General features: G+C 43.7%; 1 long non-coding RNA gene across 1 annotated transcript in view; it reads left to right on the top strand.

Moving 5' to 3' along the window:
* The window catches only part of LOC115289440, a 48,127-nt gene extending 24,104 nt beyond the window's left edge, over positions 1-24,023 (top strand). The window contains exons 2-3 of the long non-coding RNA XR_003907628.1: positions 5,245-5,396; positions 23,980-24,023. This is a non-coding gene — a long non-coding RNA (uncharacterized LOC115289440). The remainder of the gene's footprint in view (positions 1-5,244; positions 5,397-23,979) is intronic.
* Positions 24,024-25,154: the final 1,131 nt, after the last annotated feature.

Raw genomic sequence — 25,154 nt, 5'->3', positions numbered from 1 at the left:
AGAATTCACAATATGCAGTAAAATATTTTTCAAAAAGTATATTCTTATTTGTCTCAAATAATATGGTGAAAAGGGGCCTCTGGCAAATTGAAGATTGTGGTAAATTGAGAGTTGGAATCATCCCTGGATACCAGCGTCAGCCAAGCAAGCTGTCACTTGTTACTTGAGGAAGTGCTGGTAGAGATTTCTAGACTGAAACTCAAATTCCATAGCCTGTCACTTAATCATGAGATAGTTTCAAGTCTTCTTAGGAATCATTCGTAAAACCTAAACATCCTCGGGAAGGGTTGCATCTTCATTGTTTAGTAGGTAACGCTGTAGTTACTAGGTGTTGGAGTCCGTATTCTATTGCTTCTCACTTACCACTTCTACGCACTTCCCACGTTTTAATCAACATTTCATTTTTTGAAAAAGTTTATGTATTTTGAGAAAGAGAGAATGTATGTGCAAACATGTGCACGCTATGGGGAGGGGCAGAGATAGCAGGAGAGAGAGAATCCAAAGCAGGCTTCATGCTGTCAGCGCAGAGCCCAAGGTAGGGCTCCATCTCATGGGCCCCATGTACCATGAGATCATGACCTGAGCTGAAATCAAGAGTCTGACGCCTAACCGAGCTATCCAGGCACCCCTAGTCCTCATTTTCTATTTCAAACCTGACAATTCATGCTTCCTAGGTCTCATGTCACAAATTTAAAATTCTTACAACAGTGTAATTCATTTACCTCCTGACCTTTGCTCTATTTTCTCATCTTTTACTTCTTCATAAATTCTAAATTCCATCTTATAGTATTGCTATGCTTTAAATAGTTTTCAGGAAATTAGGAGAAGAAAATAAAAGAGTGTTTCATGCTCACCCACTTATTTACCAATTCTGGTTCTCTTCATTCCTTCTTGTAGATCCAAGTTCCTATCTGGTATCCTTTCCCAAGCCTAGGGAAGGTCTGGCATTTCTTTTAGTGTTAGTCCACTGGCTAAAATTCTTCTGTCTTCTTTTGTCTGAACATATCTTTCTGTACTCAGTTTTTTTGAAGGATAGTTTTGCTTGGTACAAAATTTAGGGTTGATAGTTTTTTTCTTTTCAGTATTTTAAAGATGGACTTCCGTTCTCTTCTGGCTTCCATTCCTCTTTTTTTTCTCTCCTCTTCCTTCTCCCCTTTCTCTAATGATAACACAGCCATCATTTGTATTGTTCCCTTGTTCGTGAGGCCTCTTATTCTGGCTGTTTTCAAAAGTTTCCCTTTACCATGGGTTTTCAACAGTTTGATCATGAAGTACTAGGTTGGGTAGTCCTCATATTTATCTTGCTTGTGGTTCACTCAGATTCTTGGATCTACAAGCTGAAAATTTTCATCAAATGTGGGAAAATTTCAGGTATTATTTCTGAGGAGTCCAGCTTCTGGTCAAAACCCCATATGGGATTTTTTAGTCTTGGCCATAGGCAATTACAAAGGCTTTCCCTTACAGACCTCATGGCGGGAAGCTTCCCTCTCCACATCAGACTTGGTGCACAGACAGTGCATTGAAGTGTCTGGAGGGAACTGCAGTCAAGGACTTGGGTCCCACTGGTGGGTCACACTCTTCACATATTTGCATTCTGAGCCCCAGCACCTTTTTTCCTAGATCTCTTTATCTGAGGCCTTGATCAAAGGTCTTTTTTTAGATGCTTCCGCTGAGGTCTTATAGGGGTAAAGAGGGAGAAAACCTGAAGATACTTTCCCCATTCTGACTCAGTGCCCAGGAGTTTTCCACTTATAGTCCTCCTCTCCCTTCCCTAGACCCCAAGGTCCATAAAACTGCTGGAGTCTTTTGCTAGGGGCTCTTTCAACATCAAAACAATCCCCATGTCTGCTTTGATTCACCTGACCCATGGGTGTTCTGCTGTTTCATGAGGAAAAATAAAACAAAGAAGAGCCAGTGTTTTCTCCAGTTTTAGCTTCTTGCTTATACCGGTATGGTAAGTGATTAAAGTCTTAGCTCTTTCATTTAGCTTGATGCTTTAATCTGCTACTTGGATATCTGACAGCTCAGGTCTCTTTCTCTCCCAGTTCCTGACATTTCCTCAAATCATTTTGCTGTCCCATTATCACCTTCTCCTTATGAGACTCCAATTACACATGTTAGACTGTTTAATATTGTTCTTAGGTCTTTGAGTCCTTGTTTACTTTTATTCTATCTCTTTTTATTCTCTTCTTCAGATTGTATGCTTTCTATTGATTTATCTTCAAGTTCACCGAGATTTTCTCTTACCACTTTCAATTTGCTCAAAGCCCATGCAGTAAATTTTTCATTTCAATTATTGAATTTTCCAGTTCCTGAATTTTCATTTTTTAATGGTTTTCTTTTCCTCCATTGAGAGTCTGTATCTTCATTTCATTTTCTTATTTGTATGTATCTTCCTTTAATTCTTTGAATATATTTATGATAGTTTCTTTGTAGCATAAATTACATATATGGAACACCTCTAGGTTGGTTTCTACTACTTGCTTTTTTTTGGACTATGCATTACATTTTACATTGTGTATGTTTGTGTGAGTGTGTCTTGCAATTTTGATTTTATACTGAATATTATGGGTGAATCAATTTGGAGGTTGAATTTTATAATATTCCTCTGTTGATTTCTGTTTTTATAGTTAGTGGGGTTACTGGTATCACCCTGAATTTGTATAAGCCTTGGTTTTATGTTTTCTTAGGGAATATCTGTGAAAATTCCAACGTTTTTTCAAAGCATGATAACTTTAACTTTTCAGACTCAGTTTCCATCACTGTTTCTTCTGGAAATCTTACCATGGTTTGGGTTTAGGCTTTGGTAGGGTAAGTCTATTGTAAACTTTACTCTGGGGTATGATTCTTACTCATGAAGAGTGTTATTTCTTATGTCTCAGCTGGGTGCCTGGGCTGTGAACAGGTGTTATCAAGGTCTCTCCATTCTTACTGACAACATCCTCCAACACTACTTAACCTCAGGTATTTCTGTTCTGCTCTTAACCCAATAATAGACAAATTCTGGTACACTTTGTGTATCAAACTCTCCCTACCCATATAGTTCAGTCCTTGGCTAAGCACTTACAGAGATCCCAACATGGGATCCTTCCCTCTGCATAGATCCCTCGACATCTGTGCCCTACCTCACACAATCCACTCCAGTTACTCCAAACTCTTGATCTCTGCCTACTGAACTTACCAGAACTTCTGAGGTCTACTTGGGCTCTAGCTTACTTATGTCACCCACTTGGGAAATCACTCCCTATGTAGAGTGGGGGTTCAACTTATGAATTTCCCTTCTGTTTTGTGATTTTGTATGTGATTTATGAGAACATTTGTATCATGTTTTGTTTTTAACTTGTTTTGGCAGGAGAACAAATATAGTATTTGTTACGGGAGACAGAAATCTCTGCTGTGGATTCTTTAACAAGGGATAAAGACAGGGTGTTGATGGGCAATGATAAAGGTGACTGGTAGAAGGGAGAGCTTAAGAGTAGAGACACTGAATAGGAGGCATTTCCATTTTCTTTCTTTCTTTTTTTTTAATGTTTTATTTATTTTTGAGAGGGAGAAAGACAGCACGAGCAGGGGAAGGTCAGAGAGAGAGGGACACAGAATCTGAAGACAGGCTCCAGGCTCTGAGCTAGCTGTCAGCACAGAGCCCGTCGCAGCGCTTGAACCCATGAACACGTGATCATGACCTGATCTGAAGTCGGATGCTCAGCTGACTGGGCCACCCAGGCGTCCCGGCATTTCCATTTTCTTAAACTGAGAACTAAGATCAGGATGTTTGAAGAAATACAAGCAGACAGGAAATATCATGCTGGAGAAATAATCAGTGTTAAGTTAGTGATAAATTGGATGCAAAAATGAAGAAGAAGGTTTAAAATGATGCCAGAAATGCTTGAAAAAGGAGTTCTTATCCCTGGATGTAAATACTGAAATATTTATGGATGAAATGATATCATGTCTGGGATTGATTCAAAATAATGAAATGCAGGGATGAAGGTGGGGAAAGGGTAGGGGAAACGGGAAAGAGGTGAGATGAGAGAGACCATAGACAATAATTGTTGAAAGCTAGGTCATGAGTCCATAAGGGTAAATTATATGAGTTTTTCTATTTTTGTATAGATTTGACATCTTCAAATTAAAAAAAAAATCAAACAAGACAAAACAAAAATGAGCAGGTTATAAAGCTGGGAGGCAGTGTGTTGGTGAAGTTTGGGAGAGTGCCCACTTCTACGGTGTGGGGAGAGGGGATAAGCCAGTAACAGTTCGTTAATGTCTAAAACAGGCTTTTATGCAAAAATGGTTTAAAAATGATTTGATCAAGCTGGCTCTGCTCCTTTGGAAGGGTCATCAAATGCAAAGTGTATTTGATTATCTGCTTGAAGATGTGGGTCACACAATACATGCTGAACAGAGGCTCTGGCATCTAGGCCATATACTTATCCAACTCCAGATTCAGTTTTGGCTGTTCACATTAGCTGATAAAGCCCTGTGTGGTCTGGGGTCCAGACTACAATGGAGAGGTTTGGTTGGATTCTGGCATATCTCCCCGAGTGGTTCCTGGAATAATTTCTGGAGGCATTTTGCTGTACTCCTCCTTTCTGCCTCACCTCCCTGGCCAGCTGTACATGCCTGGAAGCTCCCCGAATCTTGCTTGCTCTCACCTGCTTCCTTCCGACTAACTGTGGACTCTGTAATTGAGCTCAAGAGAGGGGACTGTTCCCATAGCCTAAGGAGTTTCAGGAGAAGTAGAGAGACTTTTCTACAAGTAAAGAAAAAGAATAATAAGATAACCACTCATTTTCTTCTCCTACTTTCCCCTTTCCTTTCTCATCATTCAGCAAATCATTTTAGGGGCTACTGTGTGCCAAGGTTAGAGTTAAAGGGTGGTTGGGCTCAAAGGTGATCAAGACACAGATCCTCCCTCCAGGAAGGATGAAAGACATTCACATAGAGTGATGGAGAAAATCACAAGTGCCATGTGAGACATCCGTACTGGCACCTGGGGGGCATATGGAAGGAGTGGACAGTCATTACTGTTTTCCCTCTCCTTGAGTTTGGGTTTTAATACTGTCCTTGTGACCTATGCATAACTTGGATTCTGTCCGAATCTCCGTTTTTTTTTTCCATTTTAAAATAAGACTGAGTATATGCACTTAAACAGCTTCAGTGATTGTCAAATTAAAAAAAATCTAGAAGGATTTTTGCAAACTATAGGGGTTGATGATGATCATCATTTTTCCTTCTTCCCAGATACAGCAGTGGGAACTGTGGGCCCAGCTTTTTCCCAGATGACAGACAGTCAAGTGGTCATTGTCACCTGCACACTCAGCCATATCGATACGCTGGGGGCTGCAACCATTTCCAGGGAAGATCTGCAAGTAGGAGGAAACTTCATTTGCCATGTAAGTAAGAAATCTTCTGCCTATTGACGTTTAACAGTGTAGAGGCAAATGTCCCATTGGTATGGTTAATACCTACCACCACCTTAATGTTTGTTTTGCTGTACAGTTGACAAAGTACTTCTAAAGTCACAAATCACTGGTGTCTCATAATATCCCTTGACTCCGTAGACTAGATTTCATTTTGACCCTCATTACAGATGTATAAAATATGTCCCAGAGATGTTAAATTATTTGCCCAAGATTCATGCTAGCCGTGGCAGAGCCCACCACTGAATTCTGATCTTCTCTTTCCTAATCTTTGAAATCACCAGCTCCTCCCTATAAGTATCTAAGGGCCTGCAGGGCTCCCCTTTGATGTCTTCAGAAGAAGCTTTCAAACAATTTTTTTTAAATGTTTAAGAAATTATTTGTATTTTGACGGTCACGGGCATCTGAACTGCACCCCCCCCCCCCCCGCCCCCGGCCCTAATGCAGTCACAATAAATCAAACAAACAAATAACCATCTCCATTGTTTTGTGGATTATTTCCCCATGAGGCAGATGTTTACTTTTCACAAATGAAAGCTCATTGTTGTCAGGAACATTTAAGAGGCTTAACCTGTCTCCTCTGGCATATGGCGCTGGCCTTTCATGATAAAACTGGCTGTGTGCAGCGGCAGACGAAATTGCAAGCCTCTCTCTGAAACTTCATCAGTTGCTCTTGCGGGGCGTCACTGCTTTCCGATGCAGGGCCTCGTCTGGGCCTCTTCCACCGTGAAAGGGGGAAAAAAACCAGAAAGGCTGTTTCCTTTGGTAGAAAATACTCATATTTTAATGGGTATGATGTCATGAATTATTAAACTAGCTTAACTTTAAAGCCGAGCCGAAAGAACAGAGTGAAGAATGACCTTGAGCCTCTTGAAAAATGGGAATGTTGACTGTGCCTGCAGACTCAAAGATGGATTTCTACTTTAGTTTATATTTATGCAACTGTGAAACTTGGTCCCTTGTTCCCAGAGAAATCCTTTGTGCAGCCGTGTGGAGAAAGTTATTACATTTTAGTGCAGAAGAAGCTGTAAAGTTTCTTTCCTCATGTCTCATGAAAACGGGAGTGCTAGCGATCTTTGTGCTGAGGGTTGGCCCTGAGGAATGAGATGCAGTGTCTCAGAAGACAAAAGGAAGCAGATAGGCATTGTTCTTGGGGAAAAAAAAGCCTAACATTAGGTTCTTCTAGGGGGTTTGTGCACAATCCGGGTGCTGCTGCTACAGTGCTCTCTTATTTCTGAATCAAGGTGAATCAGAGGAACATAGGGTCCAGAAGAACCACAAGGATCTGTCAGAGTAGCCTGACCACATGATATGCCCTGCAGCACCTCCCCCTGTGACTAGTGTGGAGAGCTCTGGAGAGAGCGTGTGATGTCCATGTCAGCTACTCCAGGCTCATTCTCGGGCCGCAGGCTGCTGGGCAAAACCATAGAACCAAGAGCGTGGTGAGTGTCCCTAATTCCTCCAGTGGGCGCTGTGAAGCTGCAGTTACACCCACAGACACGGGTGACTCAAGTTCTCTCTTTGTTGCATGTAACACAAGCTCAATGAGCAGTCTCTGCAGACAGGAGATGAGAATGAGTGGGGTGGGTGGAGGACCCAGTAATCATTGAGACTCTAGAACGCTTTGCCCAGTCTTATTATGATTCATCATGTAGGTGTACAACATTATCTCCGTTTTACAGGGCAAGAAACTGAGGCCCACTGTGTAAGATTCTTGACATCACATGGTTGCTGACGGATTTGAATCTAGATCTGTCTAACATCAGAGGTTCATGTGAATTTACCATTCGTACTATGAAGTTTGGTTTGACTCCAGTTTTACTATCTTACTTATTTCCTGGAATTCTTGGCCATTATCTGCTGATGTCTTCTCTTAGTTCCTCCAGATCCATTCTCCATCCTTCTGCACTCTGCCCTGCAATGTGGAGGGTGGACCTATTTTGGTTGCTTCAATGGTACCCTTATTCTTTGGCTCAGAGCCGGGTTTGGCCAAGGTGAGATGCAAACAAGGCATTGGACAGAGGTCGGTGGGAAATGAGATTGGGCCATTTGTTTTCCCCACTTTTCTCTCTGTTGGGTTCTCTCCTGAAGGCCACCGCTTTTCCAGGTGGCCCTCTGCATGCAGCTCCCCAACCTGGGTTTGACTAGCTGCCCCTCCCCTGCCACTTCCGGCTTAGGGGCTGGTAACGGCTGCTGCACAATGTTTCTTCAACTCTGCCCACACTTTTGTAAATTAGCGCCTATAAGGGGGTTAGGGCAATTGGGTCGCTCAATCTGAGCATGCCATTTGCTACCTTCTGGCACCGTTACTGATACAGTTATGCATCCCATCTCTTTTTTTCCCAAGGACTTCCTATTTATAACTTCAGAGGGCTATTGTTCTTATCCCTCACCTTCTTTCTGCCTTACCACTGGCTCTCTGGATTTCCTCTTCTCTACTCAAATTAGTCTGCAAGACCAGGGAAAGCCAGTTTCCATTATTTTCCAAGATTGAGTTTCTTTGGTCTCCAAAGTCTCTACTTTATTCTTTTATTAGCATTTCTTTGCAGAAACAGTCTATTGGGTTGTCTTGAGAAAACAATGTGCATTTACTAACCTTCCAGAGAAAATTATTACTTCTCCAAAAAGGAAGGGGAATAATGAAAGTATGTTCAGTAAGTAACAGTAAGGAGAATAAAGGAGGAAAAAGGCAGGAGATTCAGAATCAAGGTCAATTTCCTCTGTTGTTGGATTGCAGCAAGCATTTAATGGTAATAAAATCTTTTTCCTGTATAATACATTTTATATTAAAACTGCAGCCATTTAAATGAGGGATTTTATGTCTGCACAGTCTTTATTGAGCATGAAGGCTTACGAAAATGCTTTTTTTTTTTCCCCCTTAAGATTTTCTTGAAGTTTGAAAAGCCACTCTCTGCCTTCTGGGCTCACAGGAGTGAAGAGGCAGAGGTGGGGAATGACCACGGTGGCTCACACAGTTCCTTGCTTGTGCTATTTAACCTCAGACCCCTGTTATTCTGGGCCTCTGTGTCTCCTGAATAAATAGTAAATCTTTCCTGATGGTGTGGCAGCTTTATGATGTGGATTCATGCCTGTCTTCAGAGAGGCATGGGAGAGACTTTAGTGCATTTCCCCTTTTTTTACTGGTGATCTAGCCAGAGCCTGTGCCCATTCAACCCATCTCTGGTGCTGCAGTGGTCAGTACTCAAATAATCAGTCTTCTGGTTCCAGTACAAGTAGGGTTGACTCTGGTGTTATTTCATAGGTTGGCTTGAAATGGATTAAATCTTCTGTTGAAGGTTTATTGACTCATGTTTTCCTGAGCTCTTTGTCCTTTAATATTGAAAAATTTGTAATCTACTCCTGATCCTAAGACAGCAAAATAAGATACTGAGAACTTGACAGGTCCTCCTTCTATCAAGGCTCACATAGGGTAGAAGGTTTGCTGGACTGGTTTTATGGCTGTTCATTTCGGGCAGATTGGAAGTTATTTCTAAGGGTCAAGGACATGTTAACATTAGATATGCCAGAAGGAAAAAGTCAACTCGCAGAGCAACTCCATTGTTTTCTTAGTCATTGCTGATATTCATGGTATGAACTGTTGGATCGGACTATTCTTGGTCATGAGTGTGGTGTAGAGGCAACAAAAACAGTAAACATATAGCTTATGAGAACTTGTGTAGGAAATTACCTGCCAAGAGAAGTAGACTATTGTTGGTACGGATCTGACCTATAGCAAGAGATGCCTCATAATCTATAAATATCTGCTCTTTGAGTTAGAATGAATTACCTGAAGACAGCAGGCTCCACTCTTATATCTTAGATTTCCAAAACTGCATTTCCCATTAGATGGTTCACAGCACCTTTTAAAATCCGAATTTCCCCAGTACATTGACCTGACCTGACTTCTTAGCCACAGCTTTAAGTATGCTTCAAAAATTGCCTGAAACCCAGCATAGTGGAGGGACCATTTACTTAAACAACTATTTTGTATTGCCTATAATGCCATGTAGATCTAAGTCTTTTCTATATCTTTCCACTACAATGGCAGCATATGGTCTGTTGTTACAATCAGATATTCTTATGAGAAGTAAGAGGCCACGGGTGAATGGCGAGGCTATTATTGTTGAATCTAAGGCTGTTGTTCTGAGCCTTGAACTATAGTGTCCTGCAGTTTTATTTTTAGAAAACTCCAACCTTTCAGGAAGGTTCAGTCAATATGCCTTGATTTTTATTTTTGATAGTGTTGACTAATGTTTACTCTGGGCTCCTGAAAATTGGTTAGAGGGCTTTGTATGGAGGAGAAAATGTGGACAAATACTGTTAGTTTACTTAGTGCTAAAGGCATTGGCTGGTAGAGAAAGGAAATGAGACAGTTTTGCAAGCCAGAAAATCATAATCTTTTTGTTTCTAAAGTATATATTCCTAAAAACCTTAGCAGAAGCCTATGAAAAAGAAGAAAGCAAAAGAAATGAGCAAGAGAGGACTGAAGTTAGCTCAGAAACCCAAACTGCTAGGCCTGGGAGAAAATCACCTTGTTAGAAGGAAACATTTTATTAAAATATGAATGTTTATTATGTGGGACAGAATAAAGAATATGATCTCCCCGAGTAGACACACGGGCACACACACCCTCGCTTGCACAAACACACACACAAAGGAAAGAAGGAATGATAAAGCAGAAGCATGTCGGTGTGCTTTATAATTCTGAATTTGTTTTTCGAGTTTTGAATTAATTAGATACCATGTTGAATTCCAAATGCGATAATTAGGCAAATTAATGCTGCAGTGAAGTTATTAATGAGGCAAAATATGCTAATATGCTTTTGATAAAGAGCTCTTCTTCTGCCTACCCAGAAATTGGCAAACATCTTTCATTTGGGGCCAGACAGTGATTTACTAAAAAGGTTCTCGGCCGTATGCTGTGAACAAATGTTGTAAATAGGGGTTAATGTCTAAATTTTTGATATGTGTAAGCCTCGATGTGGCCCAGCAAGTCCCGTGACACTTGCGCCTGCCTTCTGAGAGGCAGAGAGCTCAGACAGGCCAGGGGCTCCTCGGTGCCCTTCAAGGCCTGTGTGAATACAGCAAACTCCACTACTTGGTGGTGTGGCTCCTATTAACATCGGCACCGATGCCCCACTTGTGGCGGACAGTGGCTGCTAACCTGCCAACCTGCAGGTTTCTGTTTGGCAGACTTGGTGTCTCCTTTGGTTTTCAGATGTTCACAACTCCTGGCCAAGAATCATTAGGGAACCCATTTAGTGGTTTGAAAGTGACACAGCAGAATTTCCCTTTCCGATCTTAACTCTGCTATTCAGAGCTCTTTGTACATCAGGAGTCCCTTGGGACCAGGGCGAGACACCATCTACCCAGGGGGAGCTGGCCATTAAAAGCAAAATTTATGGAAATACGAAAAGAACTTTCCCACGAGCTTATCATTATTTTAATCCTTTTAATCATACACTTCACCAGGGCACAACCTGTCTAATTTTGATTCATTCCGATATAATATTTGCTAAATGAGTTTTGCTCTGCACCCCAGGTAGGACAGTTTTGACGTTGTAAATCTGGGGACAGAAGACCCTAACGTGTGCTTGAGTGAGGCAGCTCAGTGGTCAGTCCTTGGCTAGTGAGTGCTGTTGAGGTGTGTCCTATGGCAGGAAAGAGACCATTTATTAACTGTCAAGGGTGCACAGAAAGTGATTGGATCAGTTAGGAATGGATCAGACTGCAAGTTACAGAAAGCCTTACTGACAGCTTTATTAGAAAATAAGTTTATATTTCACCCATGGAAAGCAAACCAGGGTAGGTAGTCCACAGCTGAAACTCATCTCAAGTGTATCGTCAGGACTCTTTCCATCATGTGACATAGCGACTCCGATGGCGGTTGCACCTCTAGGCATGACATCTGGGTTTCAGGCAGGAAGAAGAGGAATGGTCCAGCCAGTCTATTCCTGTCAAGAAGGTTTCCCGGAAGCCCTATCCAACAACCTCTACTTCTGTCTCATTGATCAGAGTTGTGTCAAGTGGCCAACCCTAACTGGAAGGTCAGCAAATGAGGCTGGATCAGCTAGCCAAGTGTTCGTTTCAGTCCTTTTCTCGGGCACCAGGATCCCGGGGGTGAGGTGGTGTCCTCGTGTGACTGCTGAGCCGGGGTGCTTACCTGAAAATGCAGCTGCTTACCTGTGACAATTTTCACATCCAGATTTGGACAAATCTGATGTGAAAGGGAAGTTCAGGTAATGAAGCCCTTTTACTCTCCCCAGGCTGAAGGCAGTGTGGTGCCAGAATAAACCCGCACACATTAGGTTGAGCTATGTGACTGCACAGATGACTTTCACCTCTCTGACCCTTAGTTCCATGTTTGTGAATTAAAGAACATCCTGGGATTCCTGTTAGGAAGTAATTGGGGTAACATATAAATAGTATGTAGCGTATTCAGCCTGTTAATAAGTGGTAGCTGCTCAGGTGGTGAATTTATTCCAGGTTTATTCATAATAAGCTGACATGTAATAGATGTGTAATGGGGGAGAAATGGTTACATATAATCCTTTGCCTTTTAAGAGACTGGGTTCTGGTAGGTGAAGGGGCCTTTTTGCTGAATGAATTGATAATCAGGAGGCTCTAAGTTTGAACTGATAAAGTCTGCATACAAAAGGTGGAGAAACTACGCAACATGGGAAGGGAAAGAACAGGAAGGAAGAAGCAGGGAGGCGGGAAGGCCGAATGTGGGCCAGCCTGGTGGGGGTGGGAGAAAGGAGACCCGGGAGCTCTAAAGTGGGGAGGAAGGCCCGAGGAGGGATGTCTAGAGGAGATTTTGGGTATGAAGCTGCGCATGGTGTGATGTAAAGCCTTCCTCTGATTCACCTGTAGAACCTTCCAGAAAACGTGCCTGACTAGTTCTTTGAAGTGAGAGGGTCTTTTGGTGAATGTGAACAAGAACTGAGGCTGCTTTAAGGTTGATGAAGTTACAGCTGACATAGAGTTTCTAGAATGTTTCACAGAGGTCCCACCATTAAGCACTAGGTTTAAAGGTGACAGACCACACAAAACATATGTGGAGAAGGCAATTTACATTGTGGGTGAAAATTTCCTTCCACCCCACTCATGAGAGTGTGCCCTGAAGGAAGATGGAAGACTGGGTTCTGTGCTTTCCCCTCAAGGAGGTCTTAGTTCCCGTGTGTGACTGAATTATAATATAACATGCTTGTGCTTTTAGCAGTAGAAAACAAAAAAAGCTTATTTTTATTTTTTTTTGGCATAACACACTTCTAAACAAAAGCCAACACTATATTTGGTGCTTGATTGGAAAATGCAAACCGGCAATCTGTTTCAAAGCTGGACGAAAAAGCTGGCTGCTTTATATGTATTGAATAGTGAGTGGCACAGTATATTTTATGAGTAAATCAAGAGCTTTTCAAGCATAGTTATGAGTATACTCAGTTTTCACTTCATGGGTCAACTTTAAAACTTACCCCTTGAGTAAAACGTGACTCCCCGGGAGCACGACACACACACAGATACCCAGCAGGTACAAATCACAGACCACAACCTCACCTCTGAAAGAAATGTGGCTTACTTTGTTTCCCTCGTCACGGCAGATTTTCTAATTTGAATCATTAGAGGACCAAGAGGTAGAAACTAAGTCTCAATTAGTTTAGAATCTCCTCTGCCTTTTCTGGGATTGGGTCTAAGTTTGGGCTGGCAGGGAATGGGGTCTTGTGTCCTATTCCAGGAGCGGAAGGGGCATCTGGTTCCCGGGCATCATCTGCCCACACACCTGCTAGGATGTCCTCTTTCAAACGTGGTAGCCAGTCACTTGTCCAGCTGGATCACTCTTGGGAACTCAGTCCCGACCGCATCCTTCCCTGGTCTGGTTCTCTCTAAGTTTCTCTCCACCTCTCCTGATACTGGGTGTAAGTGTTTCTCCCCTGTTGCTCTGGGCCCAAAGGTCTCCCAAAGCTGACATGACCTTCTACCTTCAAACCCACATGCCGTGTTTCTTCTATCACTCCTGTCCTCTGCAGGCTGTGGAGACTCAGTACTCTTCCTAGATCTTTGGGCTCACCTAGAAGGAGGCAGGGTGCTAGGCTTTTTGGGGATGCCTGGGATGATTTGGGCAGGGGTAGGGGATAGAGAGACACAGAGATTTCTCAACTTCTGACCCTTTTTTCCCTTTTCCCAGCTGGGGCACACCTTATCTGACTCTCCAGAATGGGAGAGACTGGCTCTAACTCACCATATTTTATTCTAAATATTTTGTTTATGCCCCAAGTCCTAGCCTTTTGAAACTTAGAACCTTTTTTCTCAAACTATTGTTCTCATTTTTTTCTGTGTCAGGCCTTCCCTGAGGAAACAAAACCAGAATTCTCATCTCTTTGGTGTGGCAAAAAAAAGTATAGGTATTGGAAAAAAGGTTACTATTTCAAATAATTACCTGTGATTGACTAATATTCAGTATAAAGAACCACAAGTGCTTTGTCAAGGTCCCTGGCAGTATCTCTCTGCCTTTCTGCCTGCCCCTACCACTACCATGGCTCTTGCTCTTATGAACCTCTCAGAGCATGGAGCAGTCATGCACTTCTTGAAGGCAAGAGGCAGATATATTCTTCCTCTCACAATTTGGTAGAAGGCTTTGCTCAAAAGATTCACAATGGCATCCTGACCATCTATAGGTGTGGAAGCCACACTTCTTAGTTATGGGCTGCTGACAGGTTTTTTCTGCGTATTCAAAATACCAAGGGCCAGAGACTTAGCATCTTAGGTGGATAGAATAATTTGGTTAAAAACTTTAGTGTGAACCTGGTCAGGCTACCTGTGAAAGATGCCGTGTTTTCCTCTCAGAACCTGGTGAACTCTGGGAAAGCCTTTCAGGGCTGGGAAATGATTGAAATGTATCATGGAAAGATACATATTCATTAAGAGTCTGCAAAAGGTAAAGGGGTTTAGTAGATTGAATAGCAGGGGTGCCCAAGAAAGTACGTACCAGCATTATAACTGGGACAGAAATGAGAGGATTTGGCAGCCACAGATGTCCCCAGTCATTCAAATTCACTGTGTCAAAGAAAATCAGGTCTGCAGGAAGTTTTTAATTTTAATTTTTTTATTGTGGAAAAATATACATGACATAAAATTTACCGCTTTGACATATTTCAGTAGCATTAAATATTCACATTGTGGTGCAACCATCCCCACTCTCCACCTCCAGAACTTTTTAGCTCATATTGAAACTCTGGACCTATTGGAAATAACTGCACATTTTGCGGAGTTCAGTTAGTGGAGCATGTGACTCTTCATCTCAGGGTTGTGAGTTTGAGTCTCACATGGGATGTAGAGATTACTTAAAAACAACAACAACCACCACCACTCCCCATTCCTTCTTTCCTCCAGCCAGCCCATCATAGCCTCTGTTCTGGATTCTGCCTATATGAATTTGACCATTTTAGGTACTCCTGTGAGTGGAATCATACAATAATCATCCTTTTGTGTCTGGTTTCTTTCACTTAGCAGAGTATTTAAAGGTTCATCCATGTTGTAGCACGTCTCAGAATTTCCTTCTTTTTTAAGATACATAATGGAGCACATTTTGTTTATCCATATATTTGTTGGTGGACATTGGGTTGTTTCTACTTTTTGGCTATTGTGAATAATGCTACTCAGTATGGGTTTACAAATATCAGCTCATTTCAATTCTTTGAGTATATACCCAGAAGAATTGTTGGATCATATGTTAATTTTTTGTGTAACTACTTAGGGATCCACCATAGTGTTTTCCACAGTGGCTAGAGCATTTTACATTCTCAGGAACTGTGCACAAGCATTCCCATATTTCCACATGCTTGCCAACACTTGTTATTATTTTTATAATGGCCATCCTAATGGGTGTGAAGTGTTATCTCATTCCAATTTTGCTTAGCAATTCCCAAATAATTCGAGATGTTGAGCCATTTCATGTGTATATTGGCCATTTGTTTGTCTTCTTTGGAGAAATGGCTATTTGAGTCCTTTGCCCACTTTTTAAAATCGGGTCATTTGTTGCTTTGTTGTTGAGTAGACCTTGGGAACTTTTATTTCCATCGCCCTCTCTTGTCCTTAATGAAATGCTGTCACATGTTAATATGTTATCAGAGGAGAGGGGTAATTTAAGAGGGTTGGGGGAGTCCAGGAAGACAGAACACCAAGGTTCTCTCTCCTTGCACAGGATTATAGCCAGGCTCCTCAGCGTATGAGGCCCTTCACAACCTGGCCCCACCTGCCTGTTTGGTCTGCTTCTCTGCCCCTGACCAGCCCAGTGCTCTAGAGTATTCATTTATCTGCATTTTACAAATGCCTGGCAAACTCTGACATCTCCACACCTTTGTAGAACTCAGGCCTTATCCACCCTGTGAAGCCTCTCCTGATCCACGGCATGTGTGCTGATGGTACATCCCTTGCTTACTCAGTCATTCAAGAAACAGTCATTGAGCACATACTTGGTGGCAGGTGCAAAGCACTGTGCCAGATACTGGGGACTGAACAGCTTCTACTTTCAAGGAATTCACTCATTGTCTAGTGGGGAATTGGGTAAGTTATCTGTCAATTACAATTCATTGTAAATAAGTGCCAAAATGGAAGTAACGAGAGGGAGGAAGATTATCTTCCTGAGCTGAGAGCTGGGTTAGTACTTACACACTGTTGTGAACATTCCCATATTCTGTACATTAAATGTGAGCTTGTGTTTTATTATTTTTATTTTTATACCCCTTAACAGAATCATTTGTAAACAATTATCGTCTTCCATAATGCACATCTTCTCCTCACAAAGAGGAGTATTACAATTAGGAGGTGTTTTTTCCTCACCCTGGGATATTTGAAGGCCATCTGAAGGTTGTAATTCAGACTGTGTGTGTTCAGGCAGGCCTCACCCCGCCCTGACTGGGCTTACAGGGTGTGTAAGTGTTTGTGTGCGGATGAATGTGAAGAGTTACGGACAATCCATCATCAGTCCTGGCCTCGTGCCCACTGTGGCATAGAATAGGAGCTCAGTAAATGCTTCTGGTATTATTGAACTTTATGTATCATGGAGGATAATTTATCTCATTTACCAGCAACGCACCCACAGTCCAGGGCAGGAGGGCGTAGGGTATTTCTAAAGGTGAGTCACGATAGGGAATTCGATTCAGAAGAAGCGCATGGTGAATTATTTGTCTTTCGCTTTTTTGAGAAACAGATTGCTTATCTGGGTTTTGGTAGTTCTAGAGAGAGGGAAAAATGGGCCCTTCTGAGGAAGTAAAGGCAGAAGCAGGAAACCAGGGAGAGACAAGCCAAGGAGGCCAGAAGCCCATCCGTTAGAAGGAGAGATTTGCACTTGAATGCAAGGTTTAACTAGGGGGCAGGGAAGGGACACTTCTGGGGATTACTGAGGAAGAAGAATCAACATAATATGGATTTTGAGGGGGTAGCAAATGGAAAAAAATAAAAAGGATTTAAGGTATTGGTTTTAGGATTTAGAAGGGAGGATTTAATTTGGGAGATAAGGGATTTGTGGTTAGATATAGTGACAATTAAGCATTGAATACACACAGTCTGCATTGCAACCTTGGGATGGCCCTCAAACATCCCAGCGTGAGAACAGCCACCTCCTAACTGGAACGCGGTGCTTTGTGAGGAGAGGACGTGCATCACAGAAGCTGTTGACTATAGATAAATGACTGTGTTTAGGGCAAAACTCCCCTTTTAGCTCAAATCTGTTACTTAAAAGATTATTTATTCACAAGTTTGAAATAGCTCCTTCCCTCCCTCCGTCAGGGTGCATGCCGCCACCATCAGTTCCACTAGGCAGGATGAGAGGCCTAAAATCAAAGAGTGCAGGAAGCCATCAGCCCATTGAGCAAGTGATAAATCATCCCTAAATGCATATTGAACAGGGATTTGTGAGATCTCTTAAACACAAACAAAACTCGTGTTGGGTCTGTCCTTGCTGGTGTCAGAGCCAGGAGCACTTGGAGGGAGACAACAGGAGGCTCGCAGGGCCCCAGTCACCCCCAGACCAGGCTGAGCATGTGTGGCTATTTGTGGGCAGACGGTCACCAGGAGTTAGGGAAAGCCTGCCGCTGGTCTTGGAAGAGCGCGTGTTTTGTGCATGCTGGTCCCCTGTGCCGGCCCACGGGGACGTGAGCCCATTGTCGTGAGTGAAGTGTGGGTGCACAGCCTGGCCAGTGGGCCTCCCTGCGTGACAGTCAATTTCTGCACCACCTTCTCCTATCCCTGCAGCTTGTGCTTGGGCTGGGTCCCTTTTCCCTGCAAAAGCCACTTGGCTGTGCCCCAGTGGAGAGAAAGATCTGGATAAAATCCTGGATCTGCCTCTAAGTAGTTGTGACATTTGGGGTAAGAACTCAAATCTTTGCTTTGGTTTCTTATTTGTAAAAGTAAGAGATTAATACGCCCCCTCACAGTGTTATTTGGAGGAGTAAATAGGGACATTTTTATAAAATGCCTGGTACAATGTGCTGCCCTCAATGGCTGGCACACAGTAGGCGATTTACAAAGAAACAGAGTAGTATTAACTTACTAATAATGATATGACACCACATAGTCAGGTGGGCAAAAATATAAATGAATTTTTCAGGTTTTTTTAAAATACCTGAACTTCATCTCTCTCCTTTTCTCTCCTCTGCTCTCTTCTTCCCACCCTCCCCTCCCCTTCCTTCCTCTCCCCTCTCTCCCTCCTTCCCTTTTTTCTTCTTCCTTTTCCCCCATTCATTCAAGTTGCCAGATAGTGGAAGTTTTAACCTCAGTCATTTCAGGGCCTCAGCTCCCCCAAATCCTTGTGGGAGGAGATCTGGACACTGGTCAGGGCCATCTCTTGCCTCCATCCCCTTCTATATTCCCATCAGCCTTCTGGGCTTCAGTCAGCAAAGATGGAGGCCATATTTTCTCCTCCGACTTGCCAGGCATTTCCAGATCTGTCTTTTACTTGGCTATTTCTGCTCTTTTCTTGCACACTTGGAAGATCTGGCTGTCCCTCACATCATGCTGGGAGCACTGAAAGGCTCTTTCAGCCCCGGCTGCCTCCAATTCCCACCCAGCCATCCCAGGCCACTGCTCCACCCGGTTGGCTTCCTGTTAGAAGGCTCTTAAATCTGTAGACTCTCTGTGGGGTTTTTATTGTGCCCTTCCCGCCAGTGCTTGCCTGGGAGTGTGGTGGGGGTACATCCCAGGGTCTAGTAACCTTTAGCTCCCCTTTGCATTTTCCGTATGAGCCCCTTAGGTTTTCTCCTGAGCTTTTGGAATGCAAAAGTCCTTGCCTTAAACTCAGCTGTGAGTTTCAAATTTGAAGCTCTCAAATTAAGAATAGACTTTTTCTTTCTCTCAGTATTCTGCTGTGCCATCCCTTTCCTGAGGCACTAAGAGCTGCATTCAAAAGTGTTTGCCTGAGGAGAGACGGGTGGGTAGAGGCAATGAGGGTGTTGCAGGGCATAAGAACCTTGGTTAAAATCTGAAAATACTTTTCCACTACACTGCTATGATTATATCCATCCTCCATACAGTTTCAGCCCCATGGGGCTGAGTTGCAGATTGATTTGCTTCAATGTTGGAGCATTCGAGGATGATCTGTTTTGACCTGTTGTTGGTGAAGTAAAAAAAAAAAATTAAAGCAGCAGATAGTGAGGCTAAGAAGAAAGTCAGACACCAGCTCCTGGTCTGTAAGCGTCAGTTTAGTGTGGAGCTAAATGCAGCTCTTGGCCTCATTCTACTTTTCAGTCTCCCAAAGGTCATGTCACTTTTCTTGATCTGTTTTCCTAGTTCCTTGTTCCACAGTCCATCATTAGACGCTCTGCTGCCTAGCCAACAGCATTCGGGGCAGCTCTCAGCTCTCGGTGTCACTGGAGAATATTTCAAGCTCCATGCGTGAAGCATTTCGTGCAATTTGGGGTGTATTCACAATCTTCTTTTTGTTGGTGCACAGCCTTGTGCTGACTCAGTGAAGCTGTTCAGCCCCATTTGTGTATCTCTTGGGTCTGGGATCAGAGAAGGAAGAGTTGTCTATATTTCAAAGATGTCATTGTCACCATCATGTTCAGGTGACCAAACTGATGCTGGGGGCATCTCACTGCATCTCCTGGCTTGTAAGTGTCCGATCAATCAATGTCTTTCTGAAATGTGCCATTGTCAGCTGGGCACTTGGGACAATGGTGTTGACTTTCACCTGCTTAGCAACCACAGGAAAAACACAGGGAATGACATTCATGCATCTGCACAGGATTTACCAGCTATGCTAAGACAGGGTTTATAAACTTGAAATTTATAAACTTGAATGATGGAATCAACACCAAAATGTTCACTACCACCACCACCACCACCACCACCACCATCACCATCACCACCACCACCAGTAATAATAACTGACCTTTATGGACAAACCTTTTATGCCTGGTACTGTGCTAGATTCTACATGCATCACCCAGTTTAATTTTCCCAGCAAACCCACAAGGCAGGCACCGTTCTCCCTCTTTACAAACAAGAGGATAAGTTTAGAGATATTAAATGACTTGTCCCTGGTCACAGGGAGAGCAACTGGAGTCAGAATTTGAACCCAGATCAGTCAGATCTCAGAGCCCTTGTCCTTCAGGTAGGATAGCGCCTATTGGCATGCTTGCTGAGCATCTTAATGGCATCCCTGAATTCACGAGCATTGGTCTGTGCCTAAACCAGTAGGTACACAATCACATTTAGAAGGAAATGATTGACTACTTGTGTTAGAAATTAGTGCTTTGTATTATGAAGCATTTCCTTTCACCAAGGTAGTGAAGTAAAGTTATTTAATAGGCATACATTCTTCCCCTTCATTCCAAGAACCATCAATTCTTCCTCTCGCTCACCCACACGTCTCCATGCTACCTTCACTTCCTGTGTCAGCTCACCATCACCTTACATCCGGATACAGAGACATCTTCCCCACTGTCTGCCCGATGCTTGTCTTGTTTTCCTCGAATCCACACTCTACACAGCTGCCAATGTAATCTTTCTAATCTAGCAATCTGTTCACAACCCTTCAGAGGTTTCTCATGTGCTTAGGATAAAGTTTGACTATTTCAGATGGCCTTTGAGGCCCCTGATTGCCTGTGCCTTCTGCTTTTAGGGCCTCATTTCTCTCCACTCCCCAGTTCCTTGAGCACACCATCTTTTACCTACCTTAAACACTGCTCTCCTGTGCCCTTTACCTGACCAGCTTCTGCTTATCTCCCATAGCTCAGTTTGTATGTCATTTCTCTGGGTAGCCTTTCTGGATCCTGGAGCTGGGTAGGAGCCCCTCTGTGTGCTCCCACAGTGTCCCACACTTCCTGAGCTCTCAGCACCCCATCATATTACCCTTGTGTCACCATCCTCCCCCACCAGACAGGAGCTCCATCCAGCATTAGCCACAGTGGCCAGCTCCAGGCTTGGCACCTAGTCAGCACTTAATAAATATCTGGTGACTAAATGGAGAGTTATATTTAATCTATTGCTTGTAGCCATTTTTGAATCAGAATAGCTTCCTGAAAACTTGGGCTTGGGAACATTATTATACTTAGGGGCAACCCTTTCAAGGCAGAAGTCCTTGATACAGTCTTTCAGGAAATGTGGGGCATTAGATTATCTAGAAATCTAAACATCTTCATATTTAAAAAAAAGTATAAGATGTAAAATGTCATTTTCAAGCACAGACCCAAGGACTCTTTTAAGTTTTCTCTTTTACTAAAGTTTTACTTTTTTCCCCTCTTTTACTAAGTTTTACTTTTACTAAATTGGGTTGTCACTAACATTAGACACAGAGGAAAAACCACATCTTAACCTGATTAATGAATAGTCCCATTCTGCCATTTCCCCCAGTGTTATAGAACAGAACTACATCTCATTGTCTCACAGAACTACATCTGTTAAAGAACAGCACTACATCCTGGCCCACTCGGGACTTAAGCCCCTGACAACGTCTGCTCTGGCGTTTTCTTTTCAGAGGCGCTGTCAGGTCCTGGAAGAGGCCTTGCTTTGCAAACTCTCTCTCCTACGGTTGAGGGTCCAGATGGGGCTATTGACAACAGGGAGTTGAGCGTTCTAGCCTCTTGGCCCTTATCCTACTGTCATCTAGTTCCGCATGGGATTTTCATACAAACTCCATGCTCTCCATGCATTCCGCCCCCCCCCCCCCCCCCCCCCCCCCCCCCCCCCCCCCCCCCCCCGGCTCTTGCTCCAGTGATTATATTTAGCTACTCTGGTTTCCCAGGCTTCCATACTTGGCAATGCGTCCGCAGGGCTCTGTTCTGGGGCTGCAGTTGTAAAGGCCACACTTACATCCATCCCCACAGACCCCGCCTGCTGCTGACGTAACCTGCCCCTCGCTCCCCCGCCCCTCCCTTTCCCACCGGACTCTCCCGGAGCTCTAGGAACTGAGGTCCTTGCCACAGAGGAGGGAGCAGCGTTTATGGGGGGGTTCCTTTAGTGCCATCTGCCACCACCACAGAGGTGGTTGGGATAAACCGATTTGCTAAACAAAATGGTTAACAACTCATGAATAAAACTCAAAAAATTTCCAAAAAGATGTGAGTACAAATCTTCTGAGACTGAACTCTCTGGTCCCTTTCATTCCTATCTTCCTCCCACTCACCAAATTCACGCCACCGGAACCTGCACTTTCCTCGGGTGCCAGTAGGGGGCAGCTGTCATCAGGCTTGGGGAGATTTCTTTTTTTCTTGTAACATTTTCTTCTGTGTGTGTGTGTATGAAGCATAACATATCAAGAGAAAAATGCACAAAGCGTACATATACAGAATTAAGGGCCTGTGTAGCCACCTTCCTCAGGTCAAGAAATAGCATATAGCCAGTACCTTACATACAATCCTCAACCCCCCAACCCCATTACTTCCTTCCTCCCTTCAGAATTTTCTACACGATACTAACATCAGGTAATACTTTCCTTGCTTTATGTGAATGTTTGCCATACCCAAATGCATTCCAAAACAATGGGGGGTGGTGTGGGTTGTTTCTGATATTTTGATGATTTTGAACATGATATAAATGAAATCATACTATGTGTATTCTTTGGTCTTTTGCTTTTCTCTCTCTCTCTCTCTCTCTCTCTCTCTCAAGATTATATTTACTCATTTTCATTGCTGTCTAATAACAACAGCAATGGTATTGATTGCCTCTACCCTAACTTATTCATTCATCCCACTGCTGATGGACATTTGGGTTCTTCGAGTTTGTGGTGATTGATCTGGAATGACACTACCATGAATATTCTAGCCTATCCTGGCACATATAGGTGTGCATTTCCATAGGGTACCCATACCTCAAAGAATGTAACTGCAAAGTCACAGGAAATGGATGTTTTCCACTTTACTAGGTAACGTACAGGTTTCCAAAGAGGGTGTTCCAATTTACAGGCTCCTCGGCGGAGCATAGGAGATACTGATGTGCCACATATTCGCCAATAGTTGGTCTTGTCAGACTTCTTAGTTTTTGAGGCTAACGCCTCTTCATCAGGGTTGGGCCAATGAGTGGCAAGGGCACCCTTCATAATGGTTTCCATATGGTTCCCGAAGCAAGAAGGGGGCTTCTGGTTCTCTCCCTCAGACACAGATGGCAGAGTGGCATGGCGGGACGCTCATCTGTATTAAACACAGGCAGTAGGTGGCTCCTCAGAGAGGAGAGATTTTCTCTCCTGGCTGATTTTCTCTCCTCTTTTGGAATGCACCATCCGTGCTAACAATGGCAATTAGGCTCTCTGTGCCATCTGGGCGGCCGGGGCTGCTATGGGAGGGACATCTGCTGGCAGCTGCATAAAGAAGAAAGATGAACCAGGACTAGGCACGACCCAGGCGCTGCTCCCTTGTGTGGACCTGCTGCTTCAAGCCAGTTCCATACAAAACAAAACTGCTTCTTCACTCATTTTATTTACTCAAGAGGAACCACCCAGCGGTCACTGTGGGAGTTCCTTAAAAAAAAAAAAAGATGGTAATTATTCTCAGTTAACGGACTCAGCCCAATCAGTCCTGCTTTTCATCAGGTTTAATTGCCTCTGTTTCAAAATTGGTCACCTTCCCTGCTCTTGTCTGAGCCTCAGATACGAAATAAAGAGAGTGTAACCTCTCTCTCTGTTGTGGCGAGGGCAGAATGACATAGGCATGTCTTTGAAAATGATGAGGGTATTTATTTGTTTGAGTCTAGAGTCAGATTCCTGGATGAGGGCCTTGCTATACTTAAGGGGATAGTAATTTTAGAGAAAGTTTCCCCTGTAAGACCAGAGGCTCCAAGGAGGGTAACAGTGAGGAGGGTCTCCCTGTGCGGAGAAGGGGAGGACCGGACTCTGCACCATACTCTGTCCTCTTGGTTAGTTTATCTAACTAGTGGTCGGGGGGGGGGGAGGCTATGGAGGAAAAAGAGTACATTTCACAAGTCTTTACTGGACTTTGTAGATAAAAAAAAAACAGGCAGCACTACTCGCACCGCACCCCCCCGCAGCACTACCAACTAGATAATCTGGTTCCAACACATGGCTCACTAATCCTCACTGTTGCTCTGTTGTCTCGCTCTTTAGCTCCTGTCTGTCCTCAGAGTGGCAGAGACCTTGTTCAAGCCTCAGTGCCATTGGAGAGGTCTATGAGGAGCCCTCCATAAGGCTCTCTGCCGTCATACCTGTTGTTCAGCATGGTTAATAAAAGTGCCGTGTTTCATTCTCAGAAGCAGCCCATTTTGGATAATAAATGGCATGTTTGTCCTAAGGCCACCTGACAAGTTCTATTCCTTCTAGGAGAACCTGGTCCTACCTCCCTTCAGGATAGAGGCCACTCCCTATCCACGGGTGTGGCCTTCGGTACAGGAGGCTTTACTCTGCAGACTTGTGACCGTACTGCCTGATCCAAGTCCCAGCTCTGCCCCTTATTAGCTGCATGATTTGAGTTTACTTCCTTTGCCTTAGCCTCAGTTTTCTCAAGTGTAAAATGGACATAATGATAATAGTGCCTGGCGTGTAGCAAGTTGCCAATACATTTGAGCCAATGCTATTATTACTGTAGGGCAGGGGTCCTGCAGACAGAGCCCAGCCTGCTCACACTCCGTTTGGCCAGCACAGTGTTTTCAATGTTTTGAAGCTGCAAGCCTCTAGGAGTGCGCCCTCCAGTAGGGTCAAAGGTTAGCACCAGATTCATGCACAGATCACCTGCACCCCCACCCCCACCCCCAGCATCTGAGTGTGCAACCCCTCCTTCCCTCTTCAGGCCTGGACATGATGAACATACCAGGCTGCCATGGGTCTGGGCCAGGAGACAGAGACCCGTGGTACTGTATGTGCATGTCCGCTCCCTTCCACCTGCCTCTCTCCAAGTTAGAGTCCAGCCATGCTCCAGGTCACGTGAGAAGGAGAGGCACCCTTGGAAAATCCGTCTCCTTTTGCCAGGTGTGTTTTTCCTCACCCCTGTGTTTTGTAGGGAAGTGCCTCTCAAACCTTGATGTGCATACACACTGCTGGGAATCTTATTGAAAATGCAGATCTGGTTCAGGAGCTCTGAGGTGGGGCTTGAGATTGTGCATTTCTTTTTTCTTTCTTTCTTTTTTAATGTTTTATTTATTTTTGATACAGAGAAGAGACAGAGCATGAGAGGGGGAGGGGCAGAGAGAGAAGGAGGCACGGAACACGAAGCAGGCTCCAGGCTCTGAGCTAGCTGTCAGCACAGAGCCTGATGCGGGGCTTGAACCCACAAACGTGAGATCTGA

Source organism: Suricata suricatta, chromosome 4 (genome assembly GCF_006229205.1).
Source record: "Suricata suricatta isolate VVHF042 chromosome 4, meerkat_22Aug2017_6uvM2_HiC, whole genome shotgun sequence".
Classification (NCBI taxonomy): Eukaryota; Metazoa; Chordata; class Mammalia; order Carnivora; family Herpestidae; genus Suricata; species Suricata suricatta.
This window is presented reverse-complemented; position numbering and strand designations above follow the sequence as displayed.